Genomic DNA, 18,025 nt, shown 5'->3' with positions numbered 1-18,025 from the left:
TTAGGCATTAAAAAGATGTAAATAGCATCGGAATGTCCTCACTAATTTATAGTGGGAGCCTGTGCCTGAATATAATTTCTGTCAAGATGGAAGTAATATGTATCACATTATGTTGGTCATGATAGTTAATAAAAGACTGACTGACTCAAACTCTACTAAAACCTGCTTTAGATCCTGGTGCTAGCAACGTTCTATTCGAGGAAATAGCTGCCTTTGAGACTGAAATGCACCATCTCACTTATGAAAAATAGTGTTACATACTCAAGGAAGGAAGCTCATCTAACCTCTTCTCCTGCACTCTCTATGTTGGACTCTGATACTCAAGATGGAGTGTTGTTAAGGTTAATCTGTCTTTGTACCTCAATCCCACTTTCGAAAAGGACACAGTGCTTCGACTGGTTCCCATTCCTTTACCATTCCCCCTCTTACGTGGCTGGCAGTCATGAATACAGATAGTAACCTACTGCATAACTTCTGATATCTCATCCTCGTGTGTGGTTAGCTTCCACAAGGACAATTGGTCCAGGGGTGTCTGACATCATAAAGCTAAAGCAAGAAGTTGTCTGACATGAGGTGCCATTCTGTTGCCTAGCAGTCTGACATCATAAAGCTAAAGCAAGATGTTTTCTGACTAGAAGGCCACTCTGTTGCAAAGCAGCTGGCATCATGAAGGTAAAGGAAGATGTTGTCTGACATGAGAGCCACTCTGTTGCCTAACAAGGAGTAGGATACATTTATCTTGGTAATGAGATGAGTTGCAGGGTAGACAGGATGCCCAACGAAAAGATGAGATGGTACGAAGAAAGAAATTAGAACTTTATTTAGACTTACTCATTTGTATGAACGCAGGTTTGAGCATAAGAGTCTCAACTTCACCATTGCTGCACTGGTAGGATTTGGCTGAATAGAAGATGCAAATTATGCTATTCATAGTTTCTATTATTCCTGTTAACTGTAGCATAACCCTTCCTCTCTCAACTTACCAGCTGGCTTAGTCGCTACTGGTGTACCATATCCTAAAACAAAGGAAGTAAGAAGGGTGCGCTGCCACTTGGCTGGCAAAAAGATTTATATCCCAATGTACGTGCTACAATTGTTTAGAGAGTGTTAGCAAATGAGGCAAGGGAACGCAGAGAAGTATGAGAGGTTATAAACACAAATTGAGATTTGATGTTTTAATTAAGCTGTTGATTTTCACAATAAAACAGACTCCATAGTATTGATCTGGTTACCCTTTATAAAAATCTAAACTTTTTGTATTGCTTATACTAAATGTACTAACAGTGGACTTTTCCATCTGCAGATTATACTGAATGACCAGCAGTGGCAGTGTTTCACAGCAGAGTTTCTCTGAATTGCCGAGACTGAAGCAAAAAAAAAAAAAAGGAAGTCTTCTGGCATACTGCATCATTTTACCAATTTATGTGGTAAGTAAAACTCCCAGTCATTCTTTTAGGCATTAAAAAGATGTAAATAGCATCGGAATGTCCTCACTAATTTATAGTGGGAGCCTGTGCCTGAATATCATTTCTGTCAAGATGGAAGTAATATGGATCACATTATGTTGGTCATGATAGTTAATAAAAGACTGACTGACTCAAACTCTACTAAAACCTGCTTTAGATCCTGGTGCTAGCAACGTTCTATTCGAGGAAATAGCTGCCTTTGAGACTGAAATGCACCATCTCACTGATGAAAAATAGTGTTACATACTCAAGGAAGGAAGCTCATCTAACCTCTTCTCCTGCACTCTCTATGTTGGACTCTGATACTCAAGATGGAGTGTTGTTAAGGTTAATCTGTCTTTGTACCTCAATCCCACTTTCGAAAAGGACACAGTGCTTCGACTGGTTCCCATTCCTTTACCATTCCCCCTTTTACGTGGCTGGCAGTCATGAATACAGATAGTAACCTACTGCATAACTTCTGATATCTCATCCTCCTGTGTGGTTAGCTTCCACAAGGACAATTGGTCCAGGGGTGTCTGACATCATAAAGCTAAAGCAAGAAGTTGTCTGACATGAGGTGCCATTCTGTTGCCTAGCAGTCTGACATCATAAAGCTAAAGCAAGATGTTTTCTGACTAGAAGGCCACTCTGTTGCAAAGCAGCTGGCATCATGAAGGTAAAGGAAGATGTTGTCTGACATGAGAGCCACTCTGTTGCCTAACAAGGAGTAGGATACATTTATCTTGGTAATGAGATGAGTTGCAGGGTAGACAGGATGCCCAACGAAAAGATGAGATGGTACGAAGAAAGAAATTAGAACTTTATTTAGACTTACTCATTTGTATGAACGCAGGTTTGAGCATAAGAGTCTCAACTTCACCATTGCTGCACTGGTAGGATTTGGCTGAATAGAAGATGCAAATTATGCTATTCATAGTTTCTATTATTCCTGTTAACTGTAGCATAACCCTTCCTCTCTCAACTTACCAGCTGGCTTAATCGCTACTGGTGTACCATATCCTAAAACAGAGGAAGTAAGAAGGGTGCGCTGCCACTTGGCTGGCAAAAAGATTTATATCCCAATGTACGTGCTACAATTGTTTAGAGAGTGTTAGCAAATGAGGCAAGGGAATGCAGAGAAGTATGAGAGGTTATAAACACAAATTGAAATTTGATTTTTTAATTGAGCTGTTGATTTTCACAATAAAACAGACTCCATAGTATTGATCTGGTTACCCTTTAAAAAAATCTAAACTTTTTGTATTGCTTATACTAAATGTACTAACAGTGGACTTTTCCATCTGCAGATTATACTGAATGACCAGCAGTGGCAGTGTTTCACAGCAGAGTTTCTCTGAATTGCCGAGAATGAAGCAAAAAAAAAAAAGGAAGTCTTCTGGCATACTGCATCATTTTACCAATTTATGTGGTAAGTAAAACTCCCAGTCATTCTTTTAGGCATTAAAAAGATGTAAATAGCATCGGAATGTCCTCACTAATTTATAGTGGGAGCCTGTGCCTGAATATCATTTCTGTCAAGATGGAAGTAATATGGATCACATTATGTTGGTCATGATAGTTAATAAAAGACTGACTGACTCAAACTCTACTAAAACCTGCTTTAGATCCTGGTGCTAGCAACGTTCTATTCGAGGAAATAGCTGCCTTTGAGACTGAAATGCACCATCTCACTGATGAAAAATAGTGTTACATACTCAAGGAAGGAAGCTCATCTAACCTCTTCTCCTGCACTCTCTATGTTGGACTCTGATACTCAAGATGGAGTGTTGTTAAGGTTAATCTGTCTTTGTACCTCAATCCCACTTTCGAAAAGGACACAGTGCTTCGACTGGTTCCCATTCCTTTACCATTCCCCCTCCTACGTGGCTGGCAGTCATGAATACAGATAGTAACCTACTGCAAACCTTCTGATATCTCATCCTCCTGTGTGGTTAGCTTCCACAAGGACAATTGGTCCAGGGGTGTCTGACATCATAAAGCTAAAGCAAGAAGTTGTCTGACATGAGGTGCCATTCTGTTGCCTAGCAGTCTATCATAAAGCTAAAGCAAGATGTTTTCTGACTAGAAGGCCACTCTGTTGCAAAGCAGCTGGCATCATGAAGGTAAAGGAAGATGTTGTCTGACATGAGAGCCACTCTGTTGCCTAACAAGGAGTAGGATACATTTATCTTGGTAATGAGATGAGTTGCAGGGTAGACAGGATGCCCAACGAAAAGATGAGATGGTACGAAGAAAGAAATTAGAACTTTATATAGACTTACTCATTTGTATGAACGCAGGTTTGAGCATAAGAGTCTCAACTTCACCATTGCTGCACTGGTAGGATTTGGCTGAATAGAAGATGCAAATTATGCTATTCATAGTTTCTATTATTCCTGTTAACTGTAGCATAACCCTTCCTCTCTCAACTTACCAGCTGGCTTAATCGCTACTGGTGTACCATATCCTAAAACAAAGGAAGTAAGAAGGGTGCGCTGCCACTTGGCTGGCAAAAAGATTTATATCCCAATGTACGTGCTACAATTGTTTAGAGAGTGTTAGCAAATGAGGCAAGGGAAGGCAGAGAAGTATGAGAGGTTATAAACACAAATTGAGATTTGATTTTTTAATTGAGCTGTTGATTTTCACAATAAAACAGACTCCATAGTATTGATCTGGTTACCCTTTATAAAAATCTAAACTTTTTGTATTGCTTATACTAAATGTACTAACAGTGGACTTTTCCATCTGCAGATTATACTGAATGACCAGCAGTGGCAGTGTTTCACAGCAGAGTTTCTCTGAATTGCCGAGACTGAAGCAAAAAAAAAAAAGGAAGTCTTCTGGCATACTGCATCATTTTACCAATTTATGTGGTAAGTAAAACTCCCAGTCATTCTTTTAGGCATTAAAAAGATGTAAATAGCATCGGAATGTCCTCACTAATTTATAGTGGGAGCCTGTGCCTGAATATCATTTCTGTCAAGATGGAAGTAATATGGATCACATTATGTTGGTCATGATAGTTAATAAAAGACTGACTGACTCAAACTCTACTAAAACCTGCTTTAGATCCTGGTGCTAGCAACGTTCTATTCGAGGAAATAGCTGCCTTTGAGACTGAAATGCACCATCTCACTTATGAAAAATAGTGTTACATACTCAAGGAAGGAAGCTCATCTAACCTCTTCTCCTGCACTCTCTATGTTGGACTCTGATACTCAAGATGGAGTGTTCTTAAGGTTAATCTGTCTTTGTACCTCAATCCCACTTTCGAAAAGGACACAGTGCTTCGACTGGTTCCCATTCCTTTACCATTCCCCCTCCTACGTGGCTGGCAGTCATGAATACAGATAGTAACCTACTGCATAACTTCTGATATCTCATCCTCCTGTGTGGTTAGCTTCCACAAGGACAATTGGTCCAGGGGTGTCTGACATCATAAAGCTAAAGCAAGAAGTTGTCTGACATGAGGTGCCATTCTGTTGCCTAGCAGTCTGACATCATAAAGCTAAAGCAAGATGTTTTCTGACTAGAAGGCCACTCTGTTGCAAAGCAGCTGGCATCATGAAGGTAAAGGAAGATGTTGTCTGACATGAGAGCCACTCTGTTGCCTAACAAGGAGTAGGATACATTTATCTTGGTAATGAGATGAGTTGCAGGGTAGACAGGATGCCCAACGAAAAGATGAGATGGTACGAAGAAAGAAATTAGAACTTTATTTAGACTTACTCATTTGTATGAACGCAGGTTTGAGCATAAGAGTCTCAACTTCACCATTGCTGCACTGGTAGGATTTGGCTGAATAGAAGATGCAAATTATGCTATTCATAGTTTCTATTATTCCTGTTAACTGTAGCATAACCCTTCCTCAACTTACCAGCTGGCTTAATCGCTACTGGTGTACCATATCCTAAAACAAAGGAAGTAAGAAGGGTGCGCTGCCACTTGGCTGGCAAAAAGATTTATATCCCAATGTACGTGCTACAATTGTTTAGAGAGTGTTAGCAAATGAGGCAAGGGAATGCAGAGAAGTATGAGAGGTTATAAACACAAATTGAGATTTGATTTTTTAATTGAGCTGTTGATTTTCACAATAAAACAGACTCCATAGTATTGATCTGGTTACCCTTTATAAAAATCTAAACTTTTTGTATTGCTTATAATAAATGTACTAACAGTGGACTTTTCCATCTGCAGATTATACTGAATGACCAGCAGTGGCAGTGTTTCACAGCAGAGTTTCTCTGAATTGCTGAGACTGAAGCAAAAAAAAATAAGGAAGTCTTCTGGCATACTGCATCATTTTACCAATTTATGTGGTAAGTAAAACTCCCAATCATTCTTTTAGTCATTAAAAAGATGTAAATAGCATCGGAATGTCCCCACTAATTTATAGTGGGAGCCTGTGCCTGAATATAATTTCTGTCAAGATGGAAGTAATATGAATCACATTATGTTGGTCATGATAGTTAATAAAAGACTGACTGACTCAAACTCTACTAAAACCTGCTTTAGATCCTGGTGCTAGCAATGTTCTATTCGAGGAAATTGCTGCCTTTGAGACTGAAATGCACCATCTCACTTATGAAAAATAGTGTTACATACTCTAGGAAGGAAGCTCATCTAACCTCTTCTCCTGCACTCTGTATGTTGGACTCTGATACTCAAGATGGATTGTTGTTAAGGTTAATCTGTCTTTGTACCTCAATCCCACTTTCGAAAAGGACACAGTGCTTCGACTGGTTCCCATTCCTTTACCATTCCCCCTCCTACGTGGCTGGCAGTCATGAATACAGATAGTAACCTACTGCATAACTTCTGATATCTCATCCTCCTGTGTGGTTAGCTTCCACAAGGACAATTGGTCCAGGGGTGTCTGACATCATAAAGCTAAAGCAAGAAGTTGTCTGACATGAGGTGCCATTCTGTTGCCTAGCAGTCTGACATCATAAAGCTAAAGCAAGATGTTTTCTGACTAGAAGGCCACTCTGTTGCAAAGCAGCTGGCATCATGAAGGTAAAGGAAGATGTTGTCTGACATGAGAGCCACTCTGTTGCCTAACAAGGAGTAGGATACATTTATCTTGGTAATGAGATGAGTTGCAGGGTAGACAGGATGCCCAACGAAAAGATGAGATGGTACGAAGAAAGAAATTAGAACTTTATTTAGACTTACTCATTTGTATGAACGCAGGTTTGAGCATAAGAGTCTCAACTTCACCATTGCTGCACTGGTAGGATTTGGCTGAATAGAAGATGCAAATTATGCTATTCATAGTTTCTATTATTCCTGTTAACTGTAGCATAACCCTTCCTCTCTCAACTTACCAGCTGGCTTAATCGCTACTGGTGTACCATATCCTAAAACAAAGGAAGTAAGAAGGGTGCGCTGCCACTTGGCTGGCAAAAAGATTTATATCCCAATGTACGTGCTACAATTGTTTAGAGAGTGTTAGCAAATGAGGCAAGGGAATGCACAGAAGTATGAGAGGTTATAAACACAAATTGAGATTAAATTTTTTAATTGAGCTGTTGATTTTCACAATAAAACAGACTCCATAGTATTGATCTGGTTACCCTTTATAAAAATCTAAACTTTTTGTATTGCTTATACTAAATGTACTAACAGTGGACTTTTCCATCTGCAGATTATACTAAATGACCAGCAGTGGCAGTGTTTCACAGCAGAGTTTCTCTGAATTGCCGAGACTGAAGCAAAAAAAAAAAAAGGAAGTCTTCTGGCATACTGCATCATTTTACCAATTTATGTGGTAAGTAAAACTCCCAGTCATTCTTTTAGGCATTAAAAAGATGTAAATAACATCGGAATGTCCTCACTAATTTATAGTGGGAGCCTGTGCCTGAATATAATTTCTGTCAAGATGGAAGTAATATGTATCACATTATGTTGGTCATGATAGTTAATAAAAGACTGACTGACTCAAACTCTACTAAAACCTGCTTTAGATCCTGGTGCTAGCAACGTTCTATTCGAGGAAATAGCTGCCTTTGAGACTGAAATGCACCATCTCACTTATGAAAAATAGTGTTACATACTCAAGGAAGGAAGCTCATCTAACCTCTTCTCCTGCACTCTGTATGTTGGACTCTGACACTCAAGATGGATTGTTGTTAAGGTTAATCTGTCTTTGTACCTCAATCCCACTTTCGAAAAGGACACAGTGCTTCGACTGGTTCCCATTCCTTTACCATTCCCCCTCCTACGTGGCTGGCAGTCATGAATACAGATAGTAACCTACTGCGTAACTTCTGATATCTCATCCTCCTGTGGGGTTAGCTTCCACAAGGACAATTGGTCCAGGGGTGTCTGACATCATAAAGCTAAAGCAAGAAGTTGTCTGACATGAGGTGCCATTCTGTTGCCTAGCAGTCTGACATCATAAAGCTAAAGCAAGATGTTTTCTGACTAGAAGGCCACTCTGTTGCAAAGCAGCTGGCATCATGAAGGTAAAGGAAGATGTTGTCTGACATGAGAGCCACTCTGTTGCCTAACAAGGAGTAGGATACATTTATCTTGGTAATGAGATGAGTTGCAGGGTAGACAGGATGCCCAACGAAAAGATGAGATGGTACGAAGAAAGAAATTAGAACTTTATTTAGACTTACTCATTTGTATGAACGCAGGTTTGAGCATAAGAGTCTCAACTTCACCATTGCTGCACTGGTAGGATTTGGCTGAATAGAAGATGCAAATTATGCTATTCATAGTTTCTATTATTCCTGTTAACTGTAGCATAACCCTTCCTCTCTCAACTTACCAGCTGGCTTAATCGCTACTGGTGTACCATATCCTAAAACAAAGGAAGTAAGAAGGGTGCGCTGCCACTTGGCTGGCAAAAAGATTTATATCCCAATGTACGTGCTACAATTGTTTAGAGAGTGTTAGCAAATGAGGCAAGGGAACGCAGAGAAGTATGAGAGGTTATAAACACAAATTGAGATTTGATGTTTTAATTAAGCTGTTGATTTTCACAATAAAACAGACTCCATAGTATTGATCTGGTTACCCTTTATAAAAATCTAAACTTTTTGTATTGCTTATACTAAATGTACTAACAGTGGACTTTTCCATCTGCAGATTATACTGAATGACCAGCAGTGGCAGTGTTTCACAGCAGAGTTTCTCTGAATTGCCGAGACTGAAGCAAAAAAAAAAAAAAAGGAAGTCTTCTGGCATACTGCATCATTTTACCAATTTATGTGGTAAGTAAAACTCCCAGTCATTCTTTTAGGCATTAAAAAGATGTAAATAGCATCGGAATGTCCTCACTAATTTATAGTGGGAGCCTGTGCCTGAATATCATTTCTGTCAAGATGGAAGTAATATGGATCACATTATGTTGGTCATGATAGTTAATAAAAGACTGACTGACTCAAACTCTACTAAAACCTGCTTTAGATCCTGGTGCTAGCAACGTTCTATTCGAGGAAATAGCTGCCTTTGAGACTGAAATGCACCATCTCACTGATGAAAAATAGTGTTACATACTCAAGGAAGGAAGCTCATCTAACCTCTTCTCCTGCACTCTCTATGTTGGACTCTGATACTTAAGATGGAGTGTTGTTAAGGTTAATCTGTCTTTGTACCTCAATCCCACTTTCGAAAAGGACACAGTGCTTCGACTGGTTCCCATTCCTTTACCATTCCCCCTCCTACGTGGCTGGCAGTCATGAATACAGATAGTAACCTACTGCAAACCTTCTGATATCTCATCCTCCTGTGTGGTTAGCTTCCACAAGGACAATTGGTCCAGGGGTGTCTGACATCATAAAGCTAAAGCAAGAAGTTGTCTGACATGAGGTGCCATTCTGTTGCCTAGCAGTCTATCATAAAGCTAAAGCAAGATGTTTTCTGACTAGAAGGCCACTCTGTTGCAAAGCAGCTGGCATCATGAAGGTAAAGGAAGATGTTGTCTGACATGAGAGCCACTCTGTTGCCTAACAAGGAGTAGGATACATTTATCTTGGTAATGAGATGAGTTGCAGGGTAGACAGGATGCCCAACGAAAAGATGAGATGGTACGAAGAAAGAAATTAAAACTTTATTTAGACTTACACATTTGTATGAACGCAGGTTTGAGCATAAGAGTCTCAACTTCACCATTGCTGCACTGGTAGGATTTGGCTAAAGAGAAGATGCAAATTATGCTATTCATAGTTTCTATTATTCCTGTTAACTGTAGCATAACCCTTCCTCTCTCAACTTACCAGCTGGCTAAATCGCTACTGGTGTACCATATCCTAAAACAAAGGAAGTAAGAAGGGTGCGCTGCCACTTGGCTGGCAAAAAGATTTATATCCCAATGTACGTGCTACAATTGTTTAGAGAGTGTTAGCAAATGAGGCAAGGGAATGCAGAGAAGTATGAGAGGTTATAAACACAAATTGAGATTTGATTTTTTAATTGAGCTGTTGATTTTCACAATAAAACAGACTCCATAGTATTGATCTGGTTACCCTTTATAAAAATCTAAACTTTTTGTATTGCTTATACTAAATGTACTAACAGTGGACTTTTCCATCTGCAGATTATACTGAATGACCAGCAGTGGCAGTGTTTCACAGCAGAGTTTCTCTGAATTGCCGAGACTGAAGCAAAAAAAAAAAAAGGAAGTCTTCTGGCATACTGCATCATTTTACCAATTTATGTGGTAAGTAAAACTCCCAGTCATTCTTTTAGGCATTAAAAAGATGTAAATAGCATCGGAATGTCCTCACTAATTTATAGTGGGAGCCTGTGCCTGAATATAATTTCTGTCAAGATGGAAGCAATATGGATCACATTATGTTGGTCATGATAGTTAATAAAAGACTGACTGACTCAAACTCTACTAAAACCTGCTTTAGATCCTGGTGCTAGCAACGTTCTATTCGAGGAAATAGCTGCCTTTGAGACTGAAATGCACCATCTCACTTATGAAAAATAGTGTTACATACTCAAGGAAGGAAGCTCATCTAACCTCTTCTCCTGCACTCTCTATGTTGGACTCTGATACTCAAGATGGAGTGTTCTTAAGGTTAATCTGTCTTTGTACCTCAATCCCACTTTCGAAAAGGACACAGTGCTTCGACTGGTTCCCATTCCTTTACCATTCCCCCTCCTACGTGGCTGGCAGTCATGAATACAGATAGTAACCTACTGCATAACTTCTGATATCTCATCCTCCTGTGTGGTTAGCTTCCACAAGGACAATTGGTCCAGGGGTGTCTGACATCATAAAGCTAAAGCAAGAAGTTGTCTGACATGAGGTGCCATTCTGTTGCCTAGCAGTCTGACATCATAAAGCTAAAGCAAGATGTTTTCTGACTAGAAGGCCACTCTGTTGCAAAGCAGCTGGCATCATGAAGGTAAAGGAAGATGTTGTCTGACATGAGAGCCACTCTGTTGCCTAACAAGGAGTAGGATACATTTATCTTGGTAATGAGATGAGTTGCAGGGTAGACAGGATGCCCAACGAAAAGATGAGATGGTACGAAGAAAGAAATTAGAACTTTATTTAGACTTACTCATTTGTATGAACGCAGGTTTGAGCATAAGAGTCTCAACTTCACCATTGCTGCACTGGTAGGATTTGGCTGAATAGAAGATGCAAATTATGCTATTCATAGTTTCTATTATTCCTGTTAACTGTAGCATAACCCTTCCTCTCTCAACTTACCAGCTGGCTTAATCGCTACTGGTGTACCATATCCTAAAACAAAGGAAGTAAGAAGGGTGCACTGCCACTTGGCTGGCAAAAAGATTTATATCCCAATGTACGTGCTACAATTGTTTAGAGAGTGTTAGCAAATGAGGCAAGGGAACGCAGAGAAGTATGAGAGGTTATAAACACAAATTGAGATTTGATGTTTTAATTAAGCTGTTGATTTTCACAATAAAACAGACTCCATAGTATTGATCTGGTTACCCTTTATAAAAATCTAAACTTTTTGTATTGCTTATACTAAATGTACTAACAGTGGACTTTTCCATCTGCAGATTATACTGAATGACCAGCAGTGGCAGTGGTTCACAGCAGAGTTTCTCTGAATTGCCGAGACTGAAGCAAAAAAAAATAAGGAAGTCTTCTGGCATACTGCATCATTTTACCAATTTATGTGGTAAGTAAAACTCCCAATCATTCTTTTAGTCATTAAAAAGATGTAAATAGCATCGGAATGTCCTCACTAATTTATAGTGGGAGCCTGTGCCTGAATATAATTTCTGTCAAGATGGAAGTAATATGAATCACATTATGTTGGTCATGATAGTTAATAAAAGACTGACTGACTCAAACTCTACTAAAACCTGCTTTAGATCCTGGTGCTAGCAATGTTCTATTCGAGGAAATTGCTGCCTTTGAGACTGAAATGCACCATCTCACTAATAAAAAATAGTGTTACATACTCAAGGAAGGAAGCTCATCTAACCTCTTCTCCTGCACTCTGTATGTTGGACTCTGATACTCAAGATGGATTGTTGTTAAGGTTAATCTGTCTTTGTACCTCAATCCCACTTTCGAAAAGGACACAGTGCTTCGACTGGTTCCCATTCCTTTACCATTCCCCCTCCTACGTGGCTGGCAGTCATGAATACAGATAGCAACCTACTGCGTAACTTCTGATATCTCATCCTCCTGTGTGGTTAGCTTCCACAAGGACAATTGGTCCAGGGGTGTCTGACATCATAAAGCTAAAGCAAGAAGTTGTCTGACATGAGGTGCCATTCTGTTGCCTAGCAGTCTGACATCATAAAGCTAAAGCAAGATGTTTTCTGACTAGAAGGCCACTCTGTTGCAAAGCAGCTGGCATCATGAAGGTAAAGGAAGATGTTGTCTGACATGAGAGCCACTCTGTTGCCTAACAAGGAGTAGGATACATTTATCTTGGTAATGAGATGAGTTGCAGGGTAGACAGGATGCCCAACGAAAAGATGAGATGGTACGAAGAAAGAAATTAGAACTTTATTTAGACTTACTCATTTGTATGAACGCAGGTTTGAGCATAAGAGTCTCAACTTCACCATTGCTGCACTGGTAGGATTTGGCTGAATAGAAGATGCAAATTATGCTATTCATAGTTTCTATTATTCCTGTTAACTGTAGCATAACCCTTCCTCTCTCAACTTACCAGCTGGCTTAATCGCTACTGGTGTACCATATCCTAAAACAAAGGAAGTAAGAAGGGTGCGCTGCCACTTGGCTGGCAAAAAGATTTATATCCCAATGTACGTGCTACAATTGTTTAGAGAGTGTTAGCAAATGAGGCAAGGGAATGCACAGAAGTATGAGAGGTTATAAACACAAATTGAGATTAAATTTTTTAATTGAGCTGTTGATTTTCACAATAAAACAGACTCCATAGTATTGATCTGGTTACCCTTTATAAAAATCTAAACTTTTTGTATTGCTTATACTAAATGTACTAACAGTGGACTTTTCCATCTGCAGATTATACTAAATGACCAGCAGTGGCAGTGTTTCACAGCAGAGTTTCTCTGAATTGCCGAGACTGAAGCAAAAAAAAAAAAAGGAAGTCTTCTGGCATACTGCATCATTTTACCAATTTATGTGGTAAGTAAAACTCCCAGTCATTCTTTTAGGCATTAAAAAGATGTAAATAGCATCGGAATGTCCTCACTAATTTATAGTGGGAGCCTGTGCCTGAATATAATTTCTGTCAAGATGGAAGTAATATGTATCACATTATGTTGGTCATGATAGTTAATAAAAGACTGACTGACTCAAACTCTACTAAAACCTGCTTTAGATCCTGGTGCTAGCAACGTTCTATTCGAGGAAATAGCTGCCTTTGAGACTGAAATGCACCATCTCACTTATGAAAAATAGTGTTACATACTCAAGGAAGGAAGCTCATCTAACCTCTTCTCCTGCACTCTGTATGTTGGACTCTGACACTCAAGATGGATTGTTGTTAAGGTTAATCTGTCTTTGTACCTCAATCCCACTTTCGAAAAGGACACAGTGCTTCGACTGGTTCCCATTCCTTTACCATTCCCCCTCCTACGTGGCTGGCAGTCATGAATACAGATAGTAACCTACTGCGTAACTTCTGATATCTCATCCTCCTGTGGGGTTAGCTTCCACAAGGACAATTGGTCCAGGGGTGTCTGACATCATAAAGCTAAAGCAAGAAGTTGTCTGACATGAGGTGCCATTCTGTTGCCTAGCAGTCTGACATCATAAAGCTAAAGCAAGATGTTTTCTGACTAGAAGGCCACTCTGTTGCAAAGCAGCTGGCATCATGAAGGTAAAGGAAGATGTTGTCTGACATGAGAGCCACTCTGTTGCCTAACAAGGAGTAGGATACATTTATCTTGGTAATGAGATGAGTTGCAGGGTAGACAGGATGCCCAACGAAAAGATGAGATGGTACGAAGAAAGAAATTAGAACTTTATTTAGACTTACTCATTTGTATGAACGCAGGTTTGAGCATAAGAGTCTCAACTTCACCATTGCTGCACTGGTAGGATTTGGCTGAATAGAAGATGCAAATTATGCTATTCATAGTTTCTATTATTCCTGTTAACTGTAGCATAACCCTTCCTCTCTCAACTTACCAGCTGGCTTAATCGCTACTGGTGTACCATATCCTAAAACAAAGGAAGTAAGAAGGGTGCGCTGCCACTTGGCTGGCAAAAAGATTTATATCCCAATGTACGTGCTACAATTGTTTAGAGAGTGTTAGCAAATGAGGCAAGGGAACGCAGAGAAGTATGAGAGGTTATAAACACAAATTGAGATTTGATGTTTTAATTAAGCTGTTGATTTTCACAATAAAACAGACTCCATAGTATTGATCTGGTTACCCTTTATAAAAATCTAAACTTTTTGTATTGCTTATACTAAATGTACTAACAGTGGACTTTTCCATCTGCAGATTATACTGAATGACCAGCAGTGGCAGTGTTTCACAGCAGAGTTTCTCTGAATTGCCGAGACTGAAGCAAAAAAAAAAAAAAAGGAAGTCTTCTGGCATACTGCATCATTTTACCAATTTATGTGGTAAGTAAAACTCCCAGTCATTCTTTTAGGCATTAAAAAGATGTAAATAGCATCGGAATGTCCTCACTAATTTATAGTGGGAGCCTGTGCCTGAATATCATTTCTGTCAAGATGGAAGTAATATGGATCACATTATGTTGGTCATGATAGTTAATAAAAGACTGACTGACTCAAACTCTACTAAAACCTGCTTTAGATCCTGGTGCTAGCAACGTTCTATTCGAGGAAATAGCTGCCTTTGAGACTGAAATGCACCATCTCACTGATGAAAAATAGTGTTACATACTCAAGGAAGGAAGCTCATCTAACCTCTTCTCCTGCACTCTCTATGTTGGACTCTGATACTCAAGATGGAGTGTTGTTAAGGTTAATCTGTCTTTGTACCTCAATCCCACTTTCGAAAAGGACACAGTGCTTCGACTGGTTCCCATTCCTTTACCATTCCCCCTCTTACGTGGCTGGCAGTCATGAATACAGATAGTAACCTACTGCATAACTTCTGATATCTCATCCTCCTGTGTGGTTAGCTTCCACAAGGACAATTGGTCCAGGGGTGTCTGACATCATAAAGCTAAAGCAAGAAGTTGTCTGACATGAGGTGCCATTCTGTTGCCTAGCAGTCTGACATCATAAAGCTAAAGCAAGATGTTTTCTGACTAGAAGGCCACTCTGTTGCAAAGCAGCTGGCATCATGAAGGTAAAGGAAGATGTTGTCTGACATGAGAGCCACTCTGTTGCCTAACAAGGAGTAGGATACATTTATCTTGGTAATGAGATGAGTTGCAGGGTAGACAGGATGCCCAACGAAAAGATGAGATGGTACGAAGAAAGAAATTAGAACTTTATATAGACTTACTCATTTGTATGAACGCAGGTTTGAGCATAAGAGTCTCAACTTCACCATTGCTGCACTGGTAGGATTTGGCTGAATAGAAGATGCAAATTATGCTATTCATAGTTTCTATTATTCCTGTTAACTGTAGCATAACCCTTCCTCTCTCAACTTACCAGCTGGCTTAATCGCTACTGGTGTACCATATCCTAAAACAAAGGAAGTAAGAAGGGTGCGCTGCCACTTGGCTGGCAAAAAGATTTATATCCCAATGTACGTGCTACAATTGTTTAGAGAGTGTTAGCAAATGAGGCAAGGGAAGGCAGAGAAGTATGAGAGGTTATAAACACAAATTGAGATTTGATTTTTTAATTGAGCTGTTGATTTTCACAATAAAACAGACTCCATAGTATTGATCTGGTTACCCTTTATAAAAATCTAAACTTTTTGTATTGCTTATACTAAATGTACTAACAGTGGACTTTTCCATCTGCAGATTATACTGAATGACCAGCAGTGGCAGTGTTTCACAGCAGAGTTTCTCTGAATTGCCGAGACTGAAGCAAAAAAAAAAAAGGAAGTCTTCTGGCATACTGCATCATTTTACCAATTTATGTGGTAAGTAAAACTCCCAGTCATTCTTTTAGGCATTAAAAAGATGTAAATAGCATCGGAATGTCCTCACTAATTTATAGTGGGAGCCTGTGCCTGAATATCATTTCTGTCAAGATGGAAGTAATATGGATCACATTATGTTGGTCATGATAGTTAATAAAAGACTGACTGACTCAAACTCTACTAAAACCTGCTTTAGATCCTGGTGCTAGCAACGTTCTATTCGAGGAAATAGCTGCCTTTGAGACTGAAATGCACCATCTCACTGATGAAAAATAGTGTTACATACTCAAGGAAGGAAGCTCATCTAACCTCTTCTCCTGCACTCTCTATGTTGGACTCTGATACTTAAGATGGAGTGTTGTTAAGGTTAATCTGTCTTTGTACCTCAATCCCACTTTCGAAAAGGACACAGTGCTTCGACTGGTTCCCATTCCTTTACCATTCCCCCTCCTACGTGGCTGGCAGTCATGAATACAGATAGTAACCTACTGCAAACCTTCTGATATCTCATCCTCCTGTGTGGTTAGCTTCCACAAGGACAATTGGTCCAGGGGTGTCTGACATCATAAAGCTAAAGCAAGAAGTTGTCTGACATGAGGTGCCATTCTGTTGCCTAGCAGTCTATCATAAAGCTAAAGCAAGATGTTTTCTGACTAGAAGGCCACTCTGTTGCAAAGCAGCTGGCATCATGAAGGTAAAGGAAGATGTTGTCTGACATGAGAGCCACTCTGTTGCCTAACAAGGAGTAGGATACATTTATCTTGGTAATGAGATGAGTTGCAGGGTAGACAGGATGCCCAACGAAAAGATGAGATGGTACGAAGAAAGAAATTAAAACTTTATTTAGACTTACTCATTTGTATGAACGCAGGTTTGAGCATAAGAGTCTCAACTTCACCATTGCTGCACTGGTAGGATTTGGCTAAAGAGAAGATGCAAATTATGCTATTCATAGTTTCTATTATTCCTGTTAACTGTAGCATAACCCTTCCTCTCTCAACTTACCAGCTGGCTAAATCGCTACTGGTGTACCATATCCTAAAACAAAGGAAGTAAGAAGGGTGCGCTGCCACTTGGCTGGCAAAAAGATTTATATCCCAATGTACGTGCTACAATTGTTTAGAGAGTGTTAGCAAATGAGGCAAGGGAATGCAGAGAAGTATGAGAGGTTATAAACACAAATTGAGATTTGATTTTTTAATTGAGCTGTTGATTTTCACAATAAAACAGACTCCATAGTATTGATCTGGTTACCCTTTATAAAAATCTAAACTTTTTGTATTGCTTATACTAAATGTACTAACAGTGGACTTTTCCATCTGCAGATTATACTGAATGACCAGCAGTGGCAGTGTTTCACAGCAGAGTTTCTCTGAATTGCCGAGACTGAAGCAAAAAAAAAAAAAGGAAGACTTCTGGCATACTGCATCATTTTACCAATTTATGTGGTAAGTAAAACTCCCAGTCATTCTTTTAGGCATTAAAAAGATGTAAATAGCATCGAATGTCCTCACTAATTTATAGTGGGAGCCTGTGCCTGAATATAATTTCTGTCAAGATGGAAGTAATATGGATCACATTATGTTGGTCATGATAGTTAATAAAAGACTGACTGACTCAAACTCTACTAAAACCTGCTTTAGATCCTGGTGCTAGCAACGTTCTATTCGAGGAAATAGCTGCCTTTGAGACTGAAATGCACCATCTCACTTATGAAAAATAGTGTTACATACTCAAGGAAGGAAGCTCATCTAACCTCTTCTCCTGCACTCTCTATGTTGGACTCTGATACTCAAGATGGAGTGTTCTTAAGGTTAATCTGTCTTTGTACCTCAATCCCACTTTCGAAAAGGACACAGTGCTTCGACTGGTTCCCATTCCTTTACCATTCCCCCTCCTACGTGGCTGGCAGTCATGAATACAGATAGTAACCTACTGCATAACTTCTGATATCTCATCCTCCTGTGTGGTTAGCTTCCACAAGGACAATTGGTCCAGGGGTGTCTGACATCATAAAGCTAAAGCAAGAAGTTGTCTGACATGAGGTGCCATTCTGTTGCCTAGCAGTCTGACATCATAAAGCTAAAGCAAGATGTTTT

General features: G+C 39.5%; 1 long non-coding RNA gene across 1 annotated transcript; it reads left to right on the top strand.

The window, feature by feature from the left end:
* Positions 1–5,648: 5,648 nt before the first annotated feature.
* LOC147676759 (uncharacterized) lies at positions 5,649–17,374 on the top strand. The gene is made up of 9 exons (XR_015302435.1): positions 5,649–5,770; positions 7,099–7,221; positions 8,550–8,674; positions 10,000–10,122; positions 11,451–11,572; positions 12,901–13,023; positions 14,352–14,476; positions 15,805–15,926; positions 17,252–17,374. It is a non-coding gene; the product is annotated as an uncharacterized LOC147676759 (long non-coding RNA).
* The last annotated feature ends 651 nt before the right edge of the window (positions 17,375–18,025 follow it).

This window comes from Lissotriton vulgaris, chromosome 12 (genome assembly GCF_964263255.1).
Source record: "Lissotriton vulgaris chromosome 12, aLisVul1.2, whole genome shotgun sequence".
NCBI classification, from domain to species: Eukaryota; Metazoa; Chordata; class Amphibia; order Caudata; family Salamandridae; genus Lissotriton; species Lissotriton vulgaris.
Note: the sequence above shows the minus strand (reverse complement) of the source record. Positions and strands in the feature narration are given on the sequence as shown.